Raw genomic sequence first — 11,929 nt, 5'->3', positions numbered from 1 at the left:
AATTAAAGAGAGAGACTGATGTCTTGGCTGTGCTTGTTTATTAATATTCCAGGGTAGCACTGGCTCTGGCACAGAACGGTGCTTCCGAAGTGCAGCTCTGAGCCTGGCACCTGCACCACCCCTGCTCTTAACCCTGCAGTGGCTCCCCAGGGCAGATGTCTGCCTTGGGATTGACAAGCCTGCTCTGAGCTCTGAGCTGGCCTCTGCCTGCCCTCTGGCCTCCCACCCTGCTGAATACAACTCGTGCCCACTGGGCCGGCTCGCTTGCATTTTCTCAGTTCCTCAAAAATGCTTTGCTGCTTCCCCTTCCCCAGATGTCCAAATCGCTCTGATTCTGTGTTGCTCCTAACTCATCCTTCAGTGTTTCCATGGGACACATCTCAGGCGCTCCTTCACCTTCCTGCTCAGGGTTACGGTTCCCTCCGAGGCCCTGGGACGCGCGTCTCTCTCTGCCCATCTCTGTACACTCGGCTTTGACATTCCTTGTCATTGGAAACACCAAGGGCAGCACTAGGGCTTGGTCGTGTCCACAGCAGAGTTCCCCTTGCTTGACGGGTGACCAGTAGATGGCATTGCTTGGCTCGTGTTGGTTGGAGAAATGGCGACTGGGCTGCCACGCCCTCTGAGGTCCCTAGGGTGCCTCCCAGGCATGTAGTCACATCTTTATTTTGCTTCAGAAGCTGCAAAGGCATGAGGAAGGTCCCTGAATTAACAAAACATGTGGTGGCTGGTTTCTCTGGCTCCCTCTTACCCTTTTGGTCTCATCTCACACCTTGCCCATGATACCGCTTAGGGTCCTGCTCTGCGCCTAGCCCAGATCTCTTAGGGCGACTTCCAGAACTCCTGGCTGGTGTAGGTACTGGCATCTATTTGTATCAGATTTACTAATTGGTTTATTTATTTTTTTAAAAAAAGAGCTATTTATTTATTTATTTGAAAAGCCATTTTATAGAGAGAGGGAGAGACAGATCAAGGAAGAGTCTTCCATCTGCTGGCTCACTTCCCAAATGCCTGCAGTAGCCAGCGCTGGGTCAGGCCAAGCCAGGAGCTGTATTTGGGTCTCCCAAGTGAGTGCCAGGGCGCAGGCACTTTGGCCACCCTCTGTTGCCCTCCCATGTGCATTACTGGGGAGCTGCATGGGAAACGGATAGCCTCGGACTCAGCCTGGTGCTTCTATGAGACGCCTACCTCACAGGCAATGGCTTAATCTGTGGGGCCACAATGCTGGGCCCATATTTATTTTTAAAGGACTTAACAGTTTTGCCTTATTTTTCCCACATTTTTCTTGAGTAACAAGAATGTTCTCTTTTTAACAGTTCTTTCCGCATTTACTGTTTCTGGGGTACAAGGGCTATCAGTATTTAGTGAAGAAACACAGGATGATTCGGTCTAACTACTCTATAGAAATTGAAGTTGTTACAGTGCCGTGGCAGAAATGTAGGCAGGATGTATTTGGTGATGTGGCAACTGAGCTACAGATCTTAAAGGAAACTGTGGTTCCAGGATGCGCTTGGAAGCTATAGCCCAGAATTGTGTGGGTACCACGGTTCTGCCTGTTTGGCAGGTGCAGGAAGCCTGCAACCTGGGAAGATGTTCCAGGGTTCCCCCTAGGGATATGTGCGCCAATGAGTCAAGGGCAGGTTCAAGGCTCTTGCTGTCACTGGACACCGGCTGAAACTACAGGTGCCAGCGTTTCCCCCAGGATACCAAGAAGCTGGGGGATCAGTCCTTTTGTCTTTTCCCAGATGTTTATTTATTCATTCATTTAAAAGACACAAAGATAGGGAAAGAGAGAGAGAGGGAGAGAGACAGTTTCTATCCACTGCTTTACTCCTCAAATGACTGTGATGGCCTTGACTGCAGCAGCCTGCAATCAGGAGCCTGGAGCTCTGTATGTGTCGCCTTTGTGGTGGCAGGGACCAGTGCACCTGGGCCACCCCCTGCTGCTTTCCCAGGTGCATCAGCGGGGAGCTAGATCAGAAGCACAGCAGGCACGCCAATACGGGATGCTGGGGTCCAAAGCAGTGGCTTTGCCGGCTGTGACACACAGAGCTCCGAGACAGGCTCCTCTGCACAGATCTAAGGCGCATGTCTTTGGAATGCAACTTGTGAAATACTGACTAGACTATACTTATCAGAGAAAAAAATAGCTCCAGGTGTATAATCCAAGGACACTCAAGCAAGCTCATTGTCTGCTCCTTGATGACTCAAGTGTGGACTAAAGAGAGAGTGAGAAGGCAGAGAGGGAGAGAGAGAGCGAGAGAGGGTGATTGCCCTGTGGCATGATGCACAATCCAGGGCACATGATAATATAAAGTGTCCCCCCCCCCCCCAAAGAGCTGGAGCATTGGGTCAATGTTTTAGGAAACATTCTGTTGGTGTCCCCTTCTCTTGATGTCTGTCTCAGAGCCAATGGAGGACTGATGAAGGGCAGCCTTTCCTCTGGCTGCCTTCCCTAGCCATGCAGGCGGGGAGGAGCGGGTTCCCTGGGAGCACACGCTGCCTGGCCAGCGCTGTGTCAGACTCTTCAATTGGCTCATCTCTGGGTGTCTCTGGATTCCTCACAAGCAAAGCATTCCTTGGACCATATAAGCAGAGTGAAGGATTAAAGACCACCAGTTCAAGCATTGGCAACAGTTAGAATTTACTTTCGTGTGTCTGTAATTACCATCTGTTAAGCAAACTCACTGGAAAGATAAATAAGGCAACAACCACATCCCATCGTAAAAGGGGCCAATTTGTGTGCAGTAACCCTGCAGACAATGCCTGTCCAGAGCAAAGGAATTACATCTCTGCAAATCCCCACCCGGACTTTTCGTCCTCCCCCTTGGCAGCTTGAACCGAAGGCCGCTGCTTTAATTGGGGGCTGCTAGTGCTTTAAGATGTTTGCTGAATCTTGTAAGGTGATGAATTACTCTGATGCACAGTTTAGTGCTCAATTCCAATTCTTTTAGGTACTTTTTCATGTCTTAATTATACCCAATGAAAACAGAGAAATGATAAAATCACAGTTGCTGGAGCCTGCTGTGTGTCTGGACACTGTGCTGGGCCCGGAAGGAAAGCAGGACTGGGTGAGGCCACACCTCTCACAGACCCTGTGCTGCGTGGCCCAGCAGAAAAGAAATCTCAGGATTGGGGAGCATGTTCTCAATGGGAACTGGCTGAGATGCAATCACACACACACACTCTAAGTATTGATTTGTATTTTCACAGGGATTGGCTAAAATCACAGCATCTTCAAATTTTCTTGGACAAAAGGGTTATGAATCTCTTTTCCCACAAATAATGCTTTCTTTTCAGATCCTCTCCTCCCCCTCCCCTTTTTACTATACTTTGAAAACAAGCCATGAGAAGCTGGGCTGATGCCAGCTGATATTTTCGTCCTCTGATTTGCGTGCAGGAAAATCCCAAAGCCCCGGGCTCTCAGGACCCTTAATGAGGACGCTCATTAACAAAACCATCTGAAACGGTGAATCAACTTGCACGCCTAGCACACTCCCCTCTTCCTCCTCTCCGTTTCGCTCTCTCCCCTTCCCAGATGGCGTGCTAACAAACGACAAGGTGAACGGGCCACCAGATCACAGAGGCAGCTCTGTCTCTCCCTCCCGGCTTTGGTGGCGTTTTTCTTGCTTCGCTGCCACACTAAAATGTTGCCCGCACAGCAGGAGGGCCCTGTGCACGTAATGATGGCCTTTGCCTGTGTATTTGGGTGGAATTTGAGCTTGTAATTGGCGAGTGCACACACTGTCTCTCCCTGGAAAGCTTGCTCACTCCCCGGGGAAGGCGACATCTCCTTCCTTCCAGGGGTCTCTCCCAGCACCATGAGGGTTCCTGCAGGATGATGGAGACCATGCTGGCCCTGGTCCAGCAACAGGGCAGCCCCTTAGGCCACTCCCTACCCTGTCCGCTGGGAGGAAACCTGCAGCAAATTGGGGGCTACGTGAATCACGGTGGGCTTCCTGTCTGCTGGCTTTACAGGAAGTGGTGGTGGTCATTGTCTCCTGGGAGGAAGCGACTGGAGGTGGGTCTTCTTGTTTTGTTTTGTTTTCTCCTTTCTTCTCTTATCCTGGAAGATGCAAGAGGAAGCCTATCCATGCCAAACAATTCTACACCTGGGCCGGGGCAGCATTCGTGGGGGAAAGGAAGTCCTCCCCTCCATCTTGCCCCTCAAGTTCTAGGATTCATTGTGAGGTAGCACTTGGCAAATCCTCAGACCATTGCTCTTTTCTTTGCTGAAGTGTAGGGACTGCATCCTGACAAATCAGGAGACTGGTTTAGGTCCTGCCCTTGCCATTTGCTAGTTATTTGACGCTTGAGGGATTTGCCAAGCTCTTTCAATTTGCAGTAGCCGCCATGTGCTAGGCAGAGCAAAGCCCTGAAAATGCAAAAATATGGAAATCACAGCCAGCACCCTGAACTTGTCCCTGACCTGGTAGAGAGGCCAGCCATACCCTGATATGCAGAGCGCTTCACTGAGGCTATGGAAAATTCATTCATGCCAACAGAAGGAAGAGGACTGTGCATTTTTTTAAAAAAGATTTATTTTTATTGGAAAGTTAGATACAGAGAGGAGGAGAGACACAGAGGAAGATCTTCTGTCCATTGATTCACTCCCTAAGTGACTGCAGTGGTCAGAGCTGAGCCAATCCAAAGCCAGGTGCCAGGACCTCTTCTGGGTCTCCCATGCAGGTGCAGGGTCCCAAGGCTTTGGGCCTTCCTTGACTGCTTTCCCAGGCCACAAGCAGGGAGCTGGATGGGAAGTGGAGCTGCTGGGATTAGAACCGGTGCCCATATGGGATCCTGGCGTGTTCAAGACGAGGACTTTAGCCGCTAGGCCACGCCACCAGGCCCCAAAAATAAATCTTAAAGAAAAAAGCTAGAGAGAGATCGTAGAGAAGATTCAGAAGCCTAGGGCAAGAAAAGGGGACCAGGCATAGAATGGCTTCACATGCCACCAAGGCCAACTGCCAAGCGGCTGTTATGCATCCCTGGACTGAAAAAATGAGGCTCCTAGTGATGTTAGCAAGTCCAAGTTCACTGGCATCTAGGGAATGATCACAGCGGGATGAGTGAGGCGAAGGGAAGCAATGGAGCCCACAGATTCTGAACATCTAGTGAACTTGAGGGTGAGGACAAAACAATAGGGCGTTGGCCAGAAAGGGGGGAAGGAGAAGGAAGATTCTTGTAGTTTTTGTTTATGCCTGAAACTTGGGACTGGGCAGGAGGCAATGGAGAGGGAGGGTTTAATCTAAAGGCAAAAGATGGGATTAAATGGGGTTAGGATTAGAGAAAAGGATTACATGAAAGCCCTTTGGTGAACCCTTTCTGTAAAGAGATACGCACATGGGAAGTACATTATCCTGCAATCCACTAGGAACCTCCACGGCATCTGAGCTCCCTTATCAGGCGAGATAGGCGCAACACCCTCTCTGTGGCCTTTTGTGCGCCTGGTTTTCCTATTTCCTCTTGTTCCTGCTTGAGACCTCAGAACCCAAGAATGACCTGAGCCTTCCTTGACATGTCTTCCGGCCAAACAAAACAAAGCACCAGTTCCCCCCAGATCGCAGCAGGGGGCTGAGCTGATGAAGGGGAGGACCGGAGTGAGAGCAACACCAGGCTCTCCTGGCCATTCTGCTTCGCCAGAGTACCAGCTGCTTCTGGGAGAACCACGAGGCAGACGACCCTTCCCAGGCACCTGCGCTTGCCTTTCCTTCTCAGCTCAGGAGGGTGTTGATCCTTGTCCGTGTGGTTCTTGTCTGTTTATCCGCAGTGTCTAGGACAGAATCCAGCACCTTGGTGGTGTCTAACAAATGTGTGTTATGTAAATGAATTCATCCATTTGTACTGCCACTGGCTCAATAGGAAATGAGTGCAAGCAGTGGGCCAACAATTGAGCCTATCCAGATAAACAGACGTGTTGGTTTTGTGGCATAGAGGATAAGGTGGCTGCCACCTGCAATGCTGGCATTCCGTGTGGGTGTCAGTTTGAGTCTGGGCTGCTCCATTTCAAATCCAGCTCCCTGTGGATACATGTAAGAAGGCAGTGGAAGATGGCCCCAAGTGCTTGGACCAGGTGTTTGGGCCCAGAGGGGATGCCTGGTTTCCATCTGGGCCAGCCTTGCCTGTTATTGGAGCCATTTGGGTAGTGACCAAGCACATGGAAGGTTTTTCTCTATCTGCTTCCTTCTCTCTATAACTCTGCCTTGCAAATAAGCAGATTTTTTTTTTTTTAAAAAAAGAGTACTTGCTATCATTTTAAAAGGGCATGTTTTCTGTGTGACAGGCACTTTACATACATTAGTTCATGTAATAGCAATTATTTTGCAAAAAACAAAGTTGGTATTCAGAAAGAAGCCTTTGTTGTGTATATATGGGCTGGAAAGTGATGAAACTGGAATTTTTTTTTTTTAAAAAAAAGAGTTATTTAGTTGAAAGGCACAGAGAGAGGGGTGTGGTTGGTCTTCCATTCACTGGCCCACTAAGTGACCACAATGTGGGAGCTGGAACAGCCTGAAGCCAGAAGCCAGGAACTTTTTCCTGGTCTCTTCATCTGGGTACAGGGCCCCAAGTCTGTAGGCCATCCTCTGCTACTTTCTCAGGCTATAGGCAGGGAGCTGGATGGGAAGTGGAGCAGTTGGGATTCAAATAGGTGCTTATATGGGATGCTGGCACTGCAGGTGGAGAATTAGCTTGTTATGCCACAGTGTCAGCACCAGAATCTAGCCTGACTGCAAAACCTGTGCTCTTTCCATACTAGCCTCATCATCATCCTTCTCCAGCTCAGACCCTAACCTTAACCCTAACCAACCACCTGTTATTCCTCTGAAACACCAAGTTCTTACTCATGTACTCCCTTGCCTGGGAGACACTTAGCTGTAACCAACCCTCTGGCTGGCTCTGTTGGCTTCACCCTTCTGCTGCAAGCCTTTCCTGAGACAATGCCCTCTGGCAAGGTGAGCGGCCTTTCCGCTCTGTCTCTTTGCCTCCTTTACCATCCTCCATCCCAGACATCTTAGATGCTTATCTGTGTGAAGAGGTTCAAGCACACAGTTTGTGTCTTCTTAACAAGAGCTGGTGTGCACTGCACCTTCAGCGCATGCTCCACACACTGGCTTCATTTTCATCCCACCACCTGAGCGCGGGATTCTGTGCCTGCTTTACAGAAGAGGAAACGGAGGCGCTAGGAGTGCAGGAACTTTCCCAAGGTCATATCTAACATAACTAAGTCAGGAAGTGAATACTGCTACGAAGCCCTCTCTCTTCACCATCCGACCATCAGACTTACACACTTAGCTGTGGGGACAGATGAACAAACTGCACCTCAACAGTGAGGTTAGTGAGCTAACAGAGGTTTGTGCAAAGCTCTTTGGGGGGAAACATATGGAGAGGAAGAATTTGTTCTTTCTGGGGGAGGTAGAAGCTGGAAAGGCTTCCCCAATTTGCCACAATGCTGAGGAATTTGTTAGCTGGTTCCACAATGACAATTCAAGGTGGAAATTAGCTTTTGGCAGCAAATGCTGGTGGTCAGTGTTGGGAGTGGCAACAGCCATTGCTCAGATCTTCTCTGCTTCAAATTAGTTCATCTGGGTACCAGGAATTTAGCCCAAGTGCCTGCTGCTCCCTGGTGACTGGTAACCAGGCAACCCTCGCAGCACATTGTTTCATTAAAATCATATTGTGTGTGTGTGTGTGTGTAAATGACTTTACATAACCACAGTTTTAACCTTATATAAACTATTTGACATTTTACAAAAATTTAATGTACTTTCTAGTGATATGGAATATAATAGGGCAGCAACTCCTAATTATGCATTAACTTCCTTTCTTGCTCTTGTCCCCTGACTGCAGGCATCCCTGGAGGCTGCTTTCTCTACCTTCTCTCCCTCAGGGAATTAATCTATTTGTTAGGCTGGAACAACTGTAAAATTCTGTAAAATTAAGCTTAACAGTACAAGCAGAGCCTGGCTTTAAAATGGGCTGTACAATGCCTCCTTTGTCTGCTCCAGAGGGCATTGTGAGGGACGCTCAGTGGGCGGCCGGATACAGTTGTAGGGGCTCTGGCACCAGGCAATTAAGATGAGTCCAAAGGGCTCCGTTTCCCAGTGCTGTGGCCTTGGGCGCATTACCTAACCTCTTTAAGCCTACATTCCTGGTCTATAAAAGAGTGAAAATAACAGGAGTATTGTGAAGATTGATGAAATCACGCAAAAAGCACTTAGTCACTTGGGTTTGTCCTAAGTACCCAGAAGTGCTAGTTATGATGATAATTAGGGCTCTCAGCCACAGCGTAGGTGACAGGGCTTTGAGGGCTATGATGCTGCAGGAGCACGTGGAATCACTTGTATCATTATCATGTGTGCCGCTGAGGACCGTGACCCAAACTGCCTGGTGGATAGAGGGACAACTGGATTGGATTGCTTGTCACCTCTGGCGCTTACCAGTCCCGTGACCTGGGCCAGTCCCTTTTGGAGCCCATTTTCTTATTTGTAAATGAAGCAGTTGGCTTAGATAATCTAGAAGCTCTGTCCCCCGTGAGTCCAAGACTGTGAGAAATCAGGACTTACACAGCAGATCTCACACAGTTCATGGAACAGAGCGGAAGGGTAACACATCAATGCTGAGCAAAGGCCAAACACATCTCTGATTCAACAAAGAAAAAAGCGCCCCCATTGTAGCCGCCAGGAAGAGCCATGGAGAGAAATGCGATGAAAATGACTCCTATGCACCCCAGAAATTTCGGAGGCAGAAGACAGTATCTTGGCCTGTAATGGTAATAGTGAAGAGTCCGACGAAGATCCGGTTATGCCCAGCAGCCGACACTCAGACAGGGGCGTAGGTGCAAACATTCTTCAAACTTGGTTGCTGTTGTTTGGGACTTGGGGCTTTGGGCAGTCCCCTGGTGCTGGCAGCCCTCCCACGCAGCTTGGAGGACTTTGGCGGGGGCGTTTCTGCTGTTTCCTGGGGACTTCCTAGGATCTGGATGAGCTGCTAAACTCTGAGGCCCGTGGAGCGTGGTCTGCGTTCTCACAGACGCGCGACGCCACGGGGCCCGTTTTCCCTGCGAGGAACACACGTTCAAGCACAGTCCTGTATGGCACTCGCACTGTTTATGGATGGTCTAGGACTCTGTGAAAACATAGCTGTCGGTGCATTTGGCTTGCTTCTGCACCCTCAGCCCTCCAGCAGCTTCTGGATGTTAAATATTATCTCTTCCTGTGAGCCTTACCAGAAGGAAAAGTCATCTGTTACTCTTTCACTCCCTTAACGAGCCTCCGCTTGCTTTGCGGGCATCTGCGGGCTGTCCTTTTCCTCCCTGGAGGACTGAGCTGTCCATGCCCAGTTTCTTGGTCTTCCGCTCCTTCGACGCAACCATTAGTCTTCCCATCCCCTTGCAGTTCACTCCCAGAAAAGGTAACACCAGCAACAAGGGCTGCTAGGTTTGGCAAAGTGCTTCACCTCTCGGTATACCTTCATCCCTTCTCAGTGTGCCTGGGAGGCAGCAGGTGGCGTCTTAAGTATGTGGGTCCCTGCCCTATGGGAGAACTAGGCTGGGGGGGTTCTGTGCTCTGGGCTTTGGCTAGGCCCAGGCTAACTTTGACCTGTGAATCCAGTGGAATCTTTCTCTGGGTCTCTGTGTTTAAAAAAAAAATTCCGAACCACCCACCTTCGCTGTTTAAAAAAGTAACCAGAAATAATAGCCACAAGTGGCAGTAAGGGGTGGTGGCAGTAATTCCATGGAGAGGTTAAATTTTTCTTTTGCTACTATAGCAACTACTATCAAATGCCTTGTCATTCACCTTTGCTCTCTGGAAATGTGAAAATTTGTTTGCATCTGAGTGCTTAAATCACCTCTGTTCCCTAAAATACTTTCAACTGCCTCCATCAGGCTTCTTAAAGGGACTTGCGGCATTTTCTCCAGGAATTTCCGTCAACGTAGGACACAATATTGACAGATTTTTCCAGACTCACTGTTTTTCACATTTCCTGAGAATGACAAGGATATTATGAAAATCATAACAGGAAAAATTTCCATAAAAACAGTTAATTAACAATAAAAGACTTGGTGCTTTAAAGATGCTTCAAATTACCTGGAGAATTGAAACCACATATCCGAGTGCTTGTTCAACGCTTTGTTAGATAAGTAGCTATTAGCTGCCTGACACTGTCACGCACGGTGCAGACTGTGAATGCCGAGATGAGCAGCTTAGCAGCTGCTTGCGACGAGCTCAATCACAAGTTGCTCACGGAGCTGAGTGCCTGCGCAGCACGCTAAGCCACCGCCAGCAATCCTGCATCCTCTTGAGTATGGACCTGTGTCCCAGCAGCTCCACTTCCGATTCAGCTCCCATCAATGCATCTGGGAACGCCGCAGAAGAGGGCCCGAGTGCTTATCCAGCCAGCCATGTGGGAGACCCCAGGTGGAGTTGCTGCCCCCGCTTTGGCCTGGCTCAGGCCTGGCTATTGTAGGTATCCGCGGAGTGAATGAGCAGAAGGAAGATCTGTCTCTCCTTCTTCCCAGGAAATTCTGCCTTTCAAATAAATAATTTAAAAAAACGTGTCTGGTTTCTGCTTTGCTCGTACTGATATCTTTAGGTCATGCATCTCAGTATTTTCTAGGATGCTTACCTCATGGAATAACTCATTTCCCTTTTAGATCAGTCCTAATTTCATACTAGTCAAACCTGACGTTTCTGGCTGCCCGTGTCTGGCAGCTCGAATGTCCATTCTGATTATGGTGGTGCTGGGGCTCCCCCACGGTTCCTGCTCTCACTGCAAAGCCTTGCAGCTTTCCCACCGAAGCCCACTTAGGGCATCGTGTCAGGAGCTCATGCTGACTTCATTTTAGCTTATTCCATTTCTGGTCATGCCTTCCAGGTCGTTTGCTAGCTTGGCATATTGTTTCTGTCCTAGAATAGAGGGTCCAGTGGGATAGCTCAATGGCTAAATCCTTACCTTGCAAGTGCTGTATGGGTACCGCTTCATCTCCTGGCTGTCCCACTTCCCATCCGGCTCCCTGCTTGTGACCTGAGAAAGCAGTGGAGGACGGCCCAAAGCCTTGGGACCCTGCACATACTGGAGACACCCAGAGAAGGTTACTGGCTCCTGGCTTCAGATAGACTCAGCTCTAGCTGTTGGGGAATTTAGGGGGTGAACCAGTGGATGGAAGGTCTTTTTTCTGTTTCTCCTTGTCTCTGTAAATCTGATCTGCCTTTCCAATAGAATGATTTTTTTTTTTTTTTTTTTAAGATAGAGGGGGTGTGGTGGCACAGAGGGCTAAGTGTCCCTTGGAATGTTGGCTGGTTAACTCCTTGCTAATGGCAGCCGAGGATGCTTGGGGCAGTTCCTGGCTCCTGGCACTGGCCAGGTTAGGCTGCTGCTGCCATTTCGAAAATAAACGAGCAGATAGAAAATGAATCTCTTTGTCACTCTGCCTGTCACGTAAATAAATATAAATTTTCCCAAAGAAGCAGCATAGAGCAGCCTGGGGATTATCCTCCCTGTGGGCTCTCTTTAAGGAAGTGCTCATTTAGGAGGCGGCCAAGAGCCGTCAAGAACCCACATCAAAGCCACATCCACAGGCGGGAGGGCTGGACCCCGAGCAGCAGAGCAGCATCCTGCTGGAGATAACCTCAGACATCACGCCGTCTTTAAGTGCTACCTGTCGCTGAATCATGCCGCCTCTTAGAATGCTGGCAACATCTGGTCAGTGTTGCAACAGGCGTCTGCTGCAATACTTCCCAGATGACATTACTGTTGGCCGTTCCAGCGCATGCATGCGCATCCTGGAATTATGTGGTCATTGAGTCAACATTTCCCAGGTCATCTGCTAAGTGCCAGGCATGAGACTGTCATTGAGAACATGAAAACCAGCAGGTTCTGGTCTGACTCCGGTTTGTGTGACATCTTCAGCATCGCCTCACTAGTGATG

Source organism: Ochotona curzoniae, unplaced genomic scaffold (assembly GCF_017591425.1).
Source record: "Ochotona curzoniae isolate NIBS_2020 unplaced genomic scaffold, NIBS_Ocur_1.0 contig_4105, whole genome shotgun sequence".
In the NCBI taxonomy this organism is placed as follows: domain Eukaryota; kingdom Metazoa; phylum Chordata; class Mammalia; order Lagomorpha; family Ochotonidae; genus Ochotona; species Ochotona curzoniae.
The sequence above is the reverse complement of the archived record's forward strand: the minus strand, read 5'-3'. Positions refer to the sequence as shown.